Consider the following 14,945-nt stretch of genomic DNA (forward strand, 5'->3'; position numbering starts at 1 on the left):
CCAAAGGTCTCAGTAAATTGGGAGATTGTAACAGTCTGATGCCTTGCCACCCTCGATAATCATATTCCTCAAAGGTCCTAAACTTCACTACCAGAGCCCTGTACAATCTTCTAAAGCTGACTCCAGCTCTTCCTAGCTCCACCAGGCTGGCTAGCCCACCGCAAAAATAGGGTCCAATGTAAATTGCAAACGATTGTCTTGAAAGCTGGTTGTGGCTTCATAGACTACATTTCTACTGCTCTGGCCAGCTGTAATCGTACCTAACCTATAGTCTGCCAATCAAGATATCCTGCCTTCATCTTCTTCTAGAAGCAGGCCCTTCTCCCTACTTGTTCCCTTACATTGAAATTGACTTCCTCCACTCAATGAGGTCAGCATCTCCATCCAGGAATTCGGCCTAAAGAATCATCCCCTGCGATGGAGTCCAACATTCACTCCAACCGCTCACAGCTTTCGTACATTGAAAATAAGTTGATTTAAGTAGTTTTACATTCCTTTCTGTGTCTGTTTGGATTTGCTGTGCCTGAATTTGTAAAATACAGTAGTTGCAAATTCACGTGCATAGCTGCCTGAATTCACTGCCGACATTCACAAGGAGGGTCAATCACTTTCAGCACTCATTCTGAATCTATTTCTTTGTAACCACTCATCAATCTAAGATTCCATGTACCATAGCCATTCTGTTGTAAAACAATCCTGTTCAAAATGTTATGCTGGTAAAAAAAACGAATGAATAAATAAGTAAGATGTCTCAAGAGATCAATGTAAACGAAAGCATGTCTTTCTCCTCCATGAAGATTTGTGTGAATCAATAGCTGTCAGGAACATTTAAAGTCCTTTTTTCCCTCCCCCATGCGGCCAGGGTAGGTGCCTCCAGCACGCCCCATTTCTGGGCAATGTTCCGCCTAACGATCATAATACCCAGCGTAGCCCAGCCTTGAGCCAGACGAGTTAAATCATTGGGTTCCCATACATTTAGTAAGCACAGTCTAGGTTCCAGTACTAGTGAAACCCCCTCTACCTGTGAGATCGTCCTCATCACCTGTCTCCAATACTCCATTATTCTAGTGCAGTCCCATATAGTATGGAAAAAGGTGCCTTCTTCTCCACATCCTCGCAGACAAAATGGGTGCAGTGCTCTACCTATTTTTTGAAGGGTGTGCCTAGTGTAATATGAGCAATGTAATGTTTTAAGCTGCACCAGCCTAAGTCTGGAAGGTATGCCCACTTCCCTCGGAGAGGCCTGTGCCTCCTGCCACTCAGACTCATCAAGGTCTCCCACGTCGTGGGACTATTTGTCACGCAAGGAACCCGCTGGATCCGACATATTATTTACCAGTTTACGATAGGTGAGGGAAGTGGCTTTCTTCTGTATACATTCTGTGAGCAGTCTATCTTCCAGGGAGGAAGCTTCCGGGACCTCCGTACCAGGAGGCAGCGCTGACATCAGGGCGTGCCTGATCTTTACATATCGAAACCGCTCCCCAGGCACCAGTACATAGTCCTGTTGGAGACTTTCGAACGGCACCATTTCACCGTTGTGCCATAGGTCTCCCACCGTGGAGATTCCTATGTCATCCCATTTGTCGAAACCTTTGGTATTACGAAGCTTACCTAGATGTTTTGTATCCCACAAGGGGGTGAGTTGGGTCAGGATCCCACGCCATCCCAGCCTGGCTTGAGCAGCATGCCAAAGGACCACTGTATCTCCAAGAGGACCGATCAGTGCCGGTGTTAGTTTTCTATCGTAGAGAGGCGACAGCATACCTCTTGTACCCAATATTGCCCTAACTGCCTGGAATGCTGGGTCATCCTGCGGAGCGTGCAGCCACTGGTTAATTACCTTCAATTGCGCAGCCAGTAATAAAATTGTATGTTTGGAAGCGCTATCCCTCCATCGTACCACCCTCGCATTAACTTGGACTGCGCTATGCGTGCCGGCTTATTGCCCCACAGTAGGCCAGAGACCTGTGCCTCGATAGCCTTAATGTATTTTGGGGATACTGAAAAAGGCGTGTTCTCCACTGCATATAAAACCGGGGCAGTGACATCATTTTAAAGAGTGCCTCCTTCCCTAGCAAGGTCAGAGGAAGGGTTTCCCAATGAGACACATCCCTCTTGAGACGATCCAAAGGCGGTTGCAAGTTTCTGTTGAAGAACTCCGCTGCGTCCCTAGTAATGTATATGCCCAGATACTTAATGCTCCTTCCAAAATTCTGAGTGGACAATCCGGAGGAAGTTGTGGTGGTGGACCGTAGAGGACATACATGACCGACTTTGACCAGTTTATGGTATAGCCAGACGCTTTCCTGAAAATCATACATATATTAAGAAGACACAGTATAGACCATCTGGGGAGGTCAGATATAACAATACATCGTCCGTATAGAGGGATATTCGATCCTCCCAGCTTTCTGTCCACTTGAAGTCCTTTATCATTGGATCCCACCGTATCCATGCAGCCAATGGTTCCAGCACCAAGGCAAAAGGAGTGGCGACAGTGGGCAGCCTTGACGCGTGCCACGCGTCAGAGGGAAATCCTTCGAGACGTGACTATTAGCGGTAACATGGGCCACTGGGGTTGGTATAGAGGAGCCGGACCCATGCACAAAAGGTTGGGCCGAAACCAAGATGGTGGGGTACTGCAAATAAAAAAGGCCATTCGACCATATCAAACGCCATTCGCGCATCTATTGATAACACCACAGCTGGCTCTTGTAGATAGGCTGCCCGTGTGATTACTCCATGTAATCGCCGCAAATTGAGGGCCGTATTTCTGCCGGGCATAAATCCAGACTGATCTAGATGTATTAATGTCATTAAGTGGGGCGTCAACCTATTCGCCAGTAATTTTGCAAGGATTTTGGCTTCCGCATTAATCAAAGATATAGGGCGATAGGAGGTGCACTGAACAGCCGGTTTCATGGGCTTTGGTATAGCCACTATGGTGGCCATGCTTTGATCTAGTGGGAGCTCACCCTTTTTTAAACTATCATTAAACATACTGAGAAGATATGGTGCGATAGTCCCCGATGTCTCTTTATATAGCTCAATGATTATGCTGTTCAGCCCCAGTGCTTTACCCGACTGCAGTGCCCCAATTGCCGTCTGCAGCTCCTCTATGGTAAGACCTGCTTCTAATTTACACGCCATCTCCGGGGTGAGCATAGCCATATTAATGTCTTGCACATAAGTCAATGCCTCCTCGAGAGTCATGTCAGAGGTAGACGCATAGACCGTCCGAAAGTGCTATGCTAGTGTGAGCACTATCGCCTGTGGGTCTGTTATTGCCTGTCCATCCTCCGAGGTGAGCTGCGCTATCCATCTGCTACCATTGTCGCTTCTGTCCAACCAGGCCAGCAATTTCCCAGCTTTATCACCGACATCATACACCATTGTCGCTTCTGTCCAACCAGGCCAGCAATTTCCCAGCTTTATCACCGACATCATACACCTTATAACGTGTGGCCTTAATTTTTTTTCTGGTTAAGTCCAGTAAGTGTGTCCGGTATTGTTGCTGTTTGAGATGCAAGTTATGGGACGCCTCTGTAGTGGGGTCCTCAGCATGTTGGGCATCCGCATTGTGTAGTTCTAGTTCTAAGGCATGTAGCTCTGACTGTTTCTCCCTTTTATACGCTGTGATGGATGCTATAGCTTGGCCCCTGAGCAAGCACTGTTTTGTAAGCCTCCCACAGAATGGTCGGTGAGTCAACTGATGTGGTGTTTTCTTGAAAGTAGTGATCGGACATTGTAATGATTGCCTTCCTAACCTTGGGAACCTGTAAATATCCGGTGCCGCGTCAGGTGGTGATTGGTGTATGCCAAGATCAGCGGAGAGTGATCAGATACCCCTCTCGGTATCATTTCTACACTCTCTATCTTATTAAGGCTGCCAGTCGACCCCAGGAAATAATCTATTTGTGTCAAACTATTGTGTATCCCAGAGTGATATGTGTATTGTCGTGCTGTTGGGTGATATCGTCTCAAGATATCAAAAGTCCTAATGTATCCAAGAAACCCCTGAAACGTGTTACTCCCCCTTTGGTTGTTCTCACCGGATATCTGTCCATGGTGTCGTTAATGATGGCATTGAAGTCCCCACCGATGAGTAAGTCCCCCTCCGGCAAGTCTAGTAAGAATGCACTTAGATCTGGGAGTGCCACTGCATGTAGTGCGGGGGGAACATAGGCAGATATGATATTAAGGGGTCGTCCCTCCCATTGAGCGATAATAGCCGCAAAACGCCCTGCTCTGCCGGTTTTGACTTTGTGTAACAATAAGGGGAACTGTTTTCGAACCATTATACCCACACCTCTGGACCCAGAAGAAAACTCAGAGTGTGCCACCATCCTGTAACCCCAACTATCCATCGCTTTAATGGTAGTCCCTATAAGGTGCGTTTCCTGCAGTAATACTACCATAGGTGCTCTCCTCTTAATACAAAGTAGCACTAGGCCCCGTTTTATTTTGTCCCCCAAACCTCGGACATTCCACGTAAGCAGGGTGCGGGGTGGTACTAGTCCCGGGGGGTCCCCGTTCACCATATTAGTTGTGGTAGCGTGTATTACCAAATTCAGTGGGGCTCAGCGAACGGGTTATTAGCTCGTAAGCGTGACTCGCGTTGTAGTGTAGTTCCTATTATCCCAATAGGCTCTGCGCATTGGAATAATATCTTCAATAGTATAGATCTAGGGCAGAGGTTAACTAGGTCTTCTACTGATGATATTAGACTTAAAGTTTTTGGTTTTGCAAGCTAGCTCAGAGTTCACTAGAAACTTTCTCGAATAGACAAGGAGGAGTTTAACTTCCCTGGATAGACAAGAAGGGATTTCGTTTCTGACAACCATAGAAGATGACAACTTTGCTCTCCCCCAATCAAGAGTGTATCTCTAGAGTCGTGTGAAAACAAAAGACAACTTATTTTACTCAGTCAGTACGTGCATTCTTAGTTTCACCAGTTTGTAGAGAAAAGGAAGAGACGGGCGTGTTCAATAAAAGATGTTATTTATTGATCAGTCTCTTTTCTCGTACAAGAGAAATGAATCGATATTATTGCGATACTTATGGTTAAGTAAAGTGCATACAATAAAAGCAGAAGTATAAAATAATACTGCAGAAGCATTGATATGGTTTCTAAGCCATATGATAGTTAAAATTGATAAAATAGATACATACATATATACATTTGACTGATCGTACTCAACTGGTGCTTCTAACCACGCCTACCCCAGTGTACCTGACCTAAGCCTAATACGTAGGCGGGAGTAGATAAGTAGCAGTTTAAGTTAAGTTTGTTTTGCCAAGTGACTGACTCAAGAATTCTCTGCAAGGGGTTGTCCAGTTCTGTACCTGAGATCTAGAATGGTTGAGGGCTGGTATCTCTCGTCTCTGGTCTTGATATTCCAGCTGCCTGCGAGGGCTGCTTGGAAGCGCCGGAGCTGGATTTCTCGGCAGGAGAAAAACAGCGTCTCGTTCTCAGCGCGTCAGGAAGGCGGGGCAGCGCGTGTGGGCTTCGCTCTCTGCTGGGCTCCTCAGCGCGTCTCGCTGCTCCGATCTCGTCACCACCGCGTGTGTTTGCTTAAGGCAATGTCGGTAATATTTATACCTGTAAGGTGTCGAGATTGACGTAAGGATGGACATGGATACGTCAATAAGGATGTCATACGAACGGGCTTGTTCGCACATTCTTTTGCTGAAGTTCTCGGTGAAATCAAAACAATGGCCGCAGGGATTTTCCCAGGTTGTCATAGGTTTAATTTGTTTTGAGAACTCCGTATGCCTTATCAGGGGCTGGAGGAATAGTGCTTGTCTAATTAGATGGCATGCGTTATTACCTAATCAGATAACACGTTTCTGTGCCGTGGTGTGGCTTAATCAGATAACGTTTTTTGCACCGTGGGTCGGCTGCTAGTTAAGTATTAACCAGAACAGGGCCGGGAATAGGGGAATCGATACAGAACCTATAGGAATACATCACACCCACTCCACGCTGACTATGTCCATATTTACAAGATCTAGGCATAGCAAATACACTAGTAGAGCATGTGTATACCGTACCACCCCAAAATACATCCATATGCATTTTGAAACATGAAATATACGAGAAGATATATATATATACATTATATGCATTCAAGCAGTATATTAATGCTAAATATCACGCATATTCATACATCATAACTAATAAAATATGAAAATCAACACATGAAATGGCTCTTAATACAGAAGAAAGAAAAAAAAAATGCGAGACCATTTCATCACAAAATAAAATATTTATGAACAGGCCAGAGGGCAGCTAATGACTCTAAAGTTCCTAAAATAGAAATATAGTTCTCTAAGAATAGTTTCTACTTTAAGCAGAAGATAATTGTCCCGAAAATTGTAAAATATTTTTGGGGCCGCTGAAAAATAATGTTCCGCTGTCCGTAAACTGGAGAAATTTGTTCATGATACTTTATTATCAAAGTTGAAGGCCAAATTCAGGGTGTTGGGAACGCCTTGTACTAGCTTGTTCAAAAGTCATTATTTCTGCTCTGGTGAGAACATCATATCATTTAGACTCTCGAAAAAGCTGTCAACAGCTTCCTGTGAAAGTTCCATTAACTCGGAAAAAGATGTTACCATGCATTCGTGAGCATGATTGCCTTCATTGATGTTTGGATCAGCATAGCTGACAGAAGGTCGTACCTGATCGATGCTGCTTTCATCTTGAACCTCACTACCCCTTAATCGTAGTGGTGAAGTCTCCACGAATGCCGTCATCAGGATTGGTAGCCGCAGGGGACAGCACAATGCATGAGCCGTGACCGGACCCAACAAAGTTTCTGCATCCATTGGCGCATCCGATTGTAGCGTCAGACAGGTGTCTAACACGCATTCTTCTCCGCATAGCAAGCACCTTAATACAGGTAAAACACAGCTTTGCCACATAGGTCTAAACGAAAGAAACCAAGTCATGTTCAGGTCTCTAAGCCGGGACAGTCCAAGGATTCTAGATATCTGGTCCCGGTATCCAATGGCTAGGATTGTTTCTTCCCTTGTCGCAGGTGTTTTGTCTGTGACACGGTTTGCCATAGCGAAATAACAGGATCAAAAATAGGATTCCTGCCACTAGTCCCAAAAGGAGAGGAAGTCCACCAAAGACGGAATGGACAAAGTCTGGAAAAATACCCAGAATGGCTTTAAATGGTGTTAGAGCCCCTGAAAACACTGTCTTAAATACATTTGAGACTCCACTGGTATCAGAAATATTTAAGATTTCGTTCAGGATGTCTGCGAAATGTATGGGGGAATTAGTTGATAACAATGAATGCATCTCTGCCGTTGTCCTTGCAACTTGGAGATCATACGTTTCTTTTGATGACATGAGCCTTGTAGGCGTCTGAAGGAGCACAGTTTTCATTCTGCTTAAAGTATCAACTCTAATGGAAGAAATTTTCAAATTCGGCCATAACCTTGCCTCTCTGTCTGGCATTGCGCTGGGGAACAATACTCGTTCACAGCACATGACCTTCGCAGTCGTAGTTATGAGATAAGCTACTCCGGGCACCAAGCTACAACATCTGCGGTCTACGATTATAATGTAACTCCCGTTCGATAGTCTCCTAAAGAATGGTTCTATTTGTGTCGCAGGTGTGCCTAGCTGGTGACATGAAAGGTTATTTGAGGACCCTTCACAGGCTCCGTGTAAACTAATACCATTACACAGAAGTGTACCGCTTAGTGACATGGCACAATTATTGCCACTAAGAAACACTTTCCGGCCTTTATTACTGACACAAGCATGTGAATAGGGCAAGTTCCATGTTGACTTAATGTACCCTTTACCCAATTTTTCGTACATGCCAGCCTGTATATATTTTTGGCAGTATTGAAACCTGAAAGTAGATATTGGAATATTAATTATTCCATGTATTATCCACTCACTGACAGGTCGTTCTGACATTGTCAATGGTAATCTCTCGAGTTTCTCAATGCTCAGGATTGTATAATCAGCACCCTTCTGTGCCATACTGATTTGTTTATCAGTAAGGTTAAAGATATCGAACAGTGACGTTGTGTTGATTAAACGCCAAGGCACATAGCCTGAACGCAGATTTTGTAACGTCCAGCCAAGTTGTACAATAGAACGCAATTGGGACTGACCGTGTTGTAACAACAGTAAGTCTTGCGATATTATGTCGATTGCTGAAGACACAATGCTGTCCAAAGAGTATATTCTGGAGGACAGAGTCATTAACCCATTGTCCACTACAGAAAGTGATTTTTCCAAATTAATACGGTCAATTTCCCGTATTTTCTCTGATGTTTCAATTTGAGTTATTTTCCAGGTTTCGTTATAAGCTGCATATACAGAGGCTGCTATGAAGCGTTTTTGACGCTGTTTGCGTGGTCCCATAATGAAATCACGCAAGTCAGCACCATCAGTAAGTAAAGTTAGGTGTTGCTTAATTTCTGCCAGTGTGGATGTTTGTAGCCATTGAAGGCAGAGCTTGCCCACACTGTACGTGGTAATTATCCCTGGGTGTTGTCTTTGGGAATATCTAGGGTCTGGCCTGGTCAATTTGAACCCCTGGATTTTGTTCAGGAATCTGTCTTGACAGTTATTAGTATCTGTGGGCCAGATCAACCACTTTTTCCAATCTGGATGTGTTCTGTTTTGGCTTAATATATGGTTTACGTCTATCTCCTCATCTGTCGAGCTATTACTGTTTATCGTTGGCTTTGGAATAGATGGTTTGTTTAAATCTTTGATTTTGGCTAGGCCAAGACAGGTAGTTTGTTGAATAGTGTCATTCAAAAATATCATTTGTTCTGGGATCATGCAGGCTCTAAACAATGATTCTATACCTTGCACTTGCCATTCCTTTGTACCCCAAACACTTTTTACTTCAACATTTTTGTCCCAGTATTCAAAACCAAATGTACTCCTTTGCTCAAAAAATGAGTCTGAATATATCAATTTAGTGTTTGTAAGCATGGTCTTTGTACCTGTCTTGTTTGATAATTTGAAATAAAATGTTTCTGCATTACTTGTGTTGAACCCTGAAAAATATGAATATTTGTCATAAAAAGTTCTTGAGCTACCTTTTGGAGGGGTTGCACAGTGTTCCCATTGATTATAATTTAAAACATTTCTAGGTTGTGCAGATTTATGCAGATAATGATTACTATAGTGATTATAGCAGAACATTTTATCATAATTAGACGAACCCTGCAAATAATCATGTTTTGTAAATTTAGCAGACATCACTAGGTCAGACATCATATTATTAATGCTTTCAACGTCCCAATCATCAGCAACTGAGCTTGGTTTTACAAAGTCACTCAATGAGATCTTGATTTGGTGTGGATATTTCAGGATTTCAACCGGACCATAGATTTCATAATCAGTATTGTCCCATGCTACCCCACCGGGTATAGGATTGGCTGTGAAGTTGACTGAAGAAAGTTCCCTTTTCTCGATGTGTGAAGACGTGTGTGGTTTGAGGACCAAGTTGATTTTCTGGCTTGCTGTGTCCATTTTAGCATATTTTCCCTCAATGAAGTGTCCCAAACATAGTACCATGATGAGCCAAAGTATGAGGATAAGTGCACCTAAGGCCACCCAGAATTCAATCCATGGAGAAATCAGATAGGTTTCTTTCAGATGTTGAAAAAACTCCTTAGCTTTAATTTGAAAGGTTTTTGTTGATTTTTGTTCCTTTGATTCACTCAGGTTTTCAGATGAATCGCTGAAGTTGATGAAGTAACCGGATGCCGTTCTGTCTATTGTTCCAATAGCTTCAGGATTGATATTTGCTTTATCCGTGTGTTTTGTTGCAGCAGCATAGTCATTTATTACTTCATTGTAGATTGGTGTGTCTCTGCTAAATGTTTTTATTTGTGGTTTAGAGGTTTAAGTTCCATAGCATTGTTGCACAGACCTTGTTGTTGTTCTTTTGGCATTTCAAACGTGAGTAGCCTCTTAGATTGAACCTCTGTTTTTGTAGCAGACCTTGGTGTTCTACTACTTATCGGGAGTCCACTTGGCCTACTGTTTGTTATCGGCCACATGAGTGTGGTTTAACTAGGTCGATGGATACAACTCGGTTCTCCTTTTTACCAGCAAGGGGCGGTAGTACTACTGATCTTGTCCCGTTGATAGACAAGACAGGAACTGCTTTTCAGTAAGAAGGCCCAAATTCCTTCTTTACCGCGATCTTTTCTCTGACTAGATCCCCGACTTTTGGAATCCAGACAGGTCTTGCTGGGACAGGTGGTTTTTCTTCAGTGGTCGTTGGCTGTTGTTTCAACTTTATGTTGCTTAGGTCTTTCCTTGTTACGTTTAAGTCCTGTAAAATAGCCAAACGATCTTTGATATCAAAGCTTTTTTCTTTAACCACTGAAGTCTGACTGTCAAGATCTAAGACCATCATTCTAGTTCCAAACAATAGTTCGTACGGACTGAATCCCCTCAGAGAATTTCTTGGCAGGTTATTTAGACTACGTTGGACACTTATTAGATGTTTGACCCACCCAGCTCCCAAACCCAATACCTTCGCTGTTATAGATTGCTTTATGTCACGTTTTTTTCTTTCTACGATTCCGTTTCTCTCGGGATGAAATGGACAAGAATACCGCAACGCAATGCCCATGCTGGTCATGGCCTCCTTATAAGCTCGAGAGCTAAAAGCAGGACCCTGGTCAGAATGCAGCATGCCAATTGCGTATGTGCCGATAAAGACTCGCAAATCTCTTATAACAGTTCTGGCGTCAGCCGATCGCTGGGGCCACATCCAAATGAATCTCGTGCAGGAATCCACTGCGACCATGATATATTTATAGTTACCATCCCTTTGTAAGGGACCACAGTGGTCCAGGTAAACACAAGCTAATGGTTTATCCGAGATTAGAAGGGGCGTCTGAGCTGGTCGTCTCACTGTTGATACTTTCATTTTTTGACAAATTTCACATTCTAGAACATAGTTCCGTGTTTGTCTTCTCATTTGCGGCCACCAGTATCTCTGTTTTAATAATGATACTGTGGCTGGGACGCCAGCATGTACAGAAGCAAGTCCTTCGTGTGCCGCTATGATAAGTCCTAACCTATGTTCCATGTTTGGAATCACTCTATCCCCCACTCCAGGGATTCGAGCAAACAGAACATTGTTTGAATCAGTCATATATGAGTATTTCACTGGAAAGCCTTTTGGGAGTGTTTCTATCGAATCTTTTCCTGTAGTGCTGACAGCTTGTAATATATCGCTGTCTATTTTTGTTTTTGACCGTGTGATGGCGGCTACGGAAGCCGTTTGCACAGCTGCCTTCGCTGCCTCATCAGCCAATGAATTCCCTGCAACGTGAACGCCATCACGTTGATGACTCAGTGTATGTATCACGTGAGTCTTTGGTAGTTCTTTTTGCAAATGAACTACTTGTTCCCAAAGCATTTTATGCTTGATTGTGCCTCCTTTTGCATCCTTAAAGCCATTCTGAAGCCAGATCTGCAAGTATTCATTGTAAGACTGAACGCAATAATACGAATCGCACACTATGAGTGTGGGGAATTCTCGATCGGTATTTTCAAGCGCCATCTTGAATGCTAGTAGTTCTGCTCTTTGAGCCGTACAATCTCCTAGAGATTGTGTTTTAGTGACCGCTGGTTTAAATTTCCCTTCGTGCCAGCGACCTTTAACGATCACGCACGCAGCACTGTAAGCTTGTTTACCCCCTACTGCGGGTTGTGCTGACCCGTCTGTATATATTATACAGCCGTAGTGTTCTAGAGGCAGAATTTCGATTGGCGGAGGACATTCAAATTCGTATTGGAGAAATTCTTGTGTTTTTAAGTTGGGATCAAATTCGTATACAACGTCTGTTGCAGCAAGAGAATTAGCCCACTGTATCCACCTTTGATGGAGTGCTTTAGCATTCGGAATGCTTGCTTTTGTTACCGCCTCCAGGGCTGGTATTGGTGTCACGATGATTATTCGTTTACCTTGTGCTAGGGCCCTTTCCTTTGCTACAGCAGTCTGTACCGCTGTCAGAATTTTTTCCGTTGGACTAAATTTCATTTCAGCCTTTGTGTACAAGTGTGATTTGTATGCAATTGGTACCTTTTCTCCCTCATTAGAGGCCAGGTATGTGAATCCGCATCTTCCTGGGATGACTCGAATCACAAGATTGCGTGAGTTATCACGTGTTTCTAATTTTGTTTTAATTAGCATGTCTGTTTGTAAAGATCTCAAAATTTCTGTGTGTTTTTGAGTCCAATTGATTCTTTTAAAATCTGGTTTTATTAGATCATAAAGGGGTTTGATCCTTTCTGCGTAATTTGCAATGTATGTTCTTCCGAAATTTAGGAAGCCTAGAATTGATTGTAAGTTTTTTAGTGTTCTAGGAGCTTGGAGTACAGCACATTTCTCTAGGAAATTGTCAGCCAGGCTTTTGCCTTCACTTGATAATTCATATCCTAAAAACAGGACCGTTAGATGGGCAATTCTTGATTTTTTAAAGTTGAATTTGTAACCCTCTGCTGCGAACCCAAGTATTATGGTGTTCACTCTCTTCAAGTGAGTATCCAAGTCATCATCTGTTAGGTAAATGTCGTCGACATATGATAATGCCTCGTCATCGTATGTTTGTAGTAATTCTGTTACTCTCTTTGAGAATAATCCTGGGCTATTCTTGTGCCCCTGGGGTAAACGGCAGAAACTTTTTTGCGAGCCATTTACCGAGAACGCAGTCAAATATCTGCTCTCTGGTGCTATATTTTGACAAAAGAATCCATTAGAGATGTCTAATGTTGTTTTGTATTTTTTGCGCACTATGTTATTCATTAGTGCACCACTATGCGAGTTTTGCACTGCAAAGGTTTTGCAACATGAGTTAAGGTGTCTGTAATCCAAAACTAGACGATATGAGTTGTCTGGTTTGGAGACAGGAAACAAAGGATTGTTCATTTGTGAGGTGCAAGTTTCAATCACCCCCTGGTATTCAAGTTGATCTAGGATCTCTTTTACCTGTTTTTTAGCTTCTTGCTTAATTGGGTACTGCCTCTGTGCAGTAGGTTGTGATTTTAACTGGATTTTGTGAGGAGGAGAGTCCTCATCCCATCCTACATGATTTTTATATAAAGCAGGAGCTTGAGCTACTGCCCACTTTCTAGCAAGTATATATTTTTTATGAATTGGAATATGATTTGAGAAGGCAGGCATAATTATTTCTTCGCCATGAGGACACTCCCTGACAAACTCTGGTGGCCAGTCTTTCTCAGCTAGAAGGATGTCATAGCCCTGGGAGAGATTATCCCAAAATAGTCCCCTTATTTTTCTAGTCTTATCCCCCTGTATACGCAATGTAATTTCATATATTTTGTGAGGTTTGCTAACTCTGGTGTCGGCAGTTTCCACTTGAATATATTCATTCGTGTCCACTGTCTCCAGATGATTCATAAGGACTTTGCGAGCTATGCTCACTTCTGCTGCGCTGTCTAGCATTGTCTGAGCCCATTCTCCGTTTTTCAGCTGTGTCCTCAGTATTCTCGGCATCTTTGATTACTTTAATACTGGCTACCTTCTTTTTTGGAAATTGTAACTTTTTATTTGGATGAGCAGGTTCCTTGTCTTTGGACTTGACGTGCTCTTCCCTGTGTTCTGATCGTCCTCTTCTTTCCGATTTCTGCGAGGAAGTCTGAAAAGATTGAGATGGACGTGTATCATTATCTTGATATCTATCAGGTTTCTTTATATTATCCCTATTTCTAAGGTTGTATTTTTTCCCAGAGGGCTCACTTTGGGGAGACCTGCGTCCTTGGTTCGGAGATCTTTCTCTCCGCCGAGGAGACCTTCCTCTGGACTGGAATCTTTTTTCTTTAGGATTGGATTGTTTGTTTCCATCCCAGCTCTTTTTTTGAGTGTTTAAATTATTTTTAATAAATATCTTTTCAGGACTTTCAATCAGTTGAGGTTTTACCGGTATTCCACCCAGACTATCTCTTCCTAGTTCTTCATAGGATTTCTCTATGATTCTGGAAATTTCAGTTGGTTGGTCTGCTATATCTGTCTCTTTTAACCTTTGGCGGATCGCCACGTTTGCTGCTTCTCCCTTTATGTTGGCTAATAATATAGCCGAGACCTGCTTGAAGTCCTTCAGTAATTTCATACCGAGAGTTAAAGCGGGTTCTGGACCATATTCATCTTGAATTTGTTTTAGCACATCTGGTATTACTGACATGGATGGTACACCATGTGTTTTTGTGTATATGGAAGCAAAGACTGTACCCCAAGTGTCACAGTCCTCCACGTGTGGTGCGATTCCCATTGGAAGACAGATAGTCAGAATCCTGTGTTTATCTACAGGGGTGGTGTCTGGAAATACCGCCTCTATTTGAGTGATTTTTTGTGCTAGCCAGAAAGGTATTTGTTCCCGTTTTGCGGGTACTTTACCTAGACAGGACTGTATGTTCTGTGGTGTAATTTTATTTGTGTTACCCTGATGAGGGGTCAGCTGTGGAATTTTATTTGCTGGTTGGATTGTTGAAGTCCGCATTACATATTGGACTAATTGTCTATGTATTTTGATTAGTTGTTTTAGCTGTGCTAAAAGATCTGGTGCAGACATTTCTTCAATGTCTGGATGTGGTGTATATCCGGCTAGGACCGGCCACGTTGCTCCTGGTCTACCTAGTGGACCGAGCCTGGTGATGTGATTATTATGTTTTAGGGCGCCATCAAACAAGAGCAGGTGCTCTTGGAATTTGAGTGGTACTTCTACCTCCTCGAAAGGAGTGTAAGTATCCGGTGGTTCCTCTATCTTATAATAGTGGAACTCTTTTGTTACAGCGTTTGCTGCTGGAAAGTTTATCCATGAATAGAATACCTCTGTCTGCCGATATTCGTGTGCCTCAATTACGAATATGACTGTACCACCTCTCGATGTCAGTCCATTTTCTATAAGTTTTA

The sequence above is a fragment of the Lissotriton helveticus genome, chromosome 3_1 (assembly GCF_964261635.1).
Source record: "Lissotriton helveticus chromosome 3_1, aLisHel1.1, whole genome shotgun sequence".
NCBI lineage: Eukaryota > Metazoa > Chordata > Amphibia > Caudata > Salamandridae > Lissotriton > Lissotriton helveticus.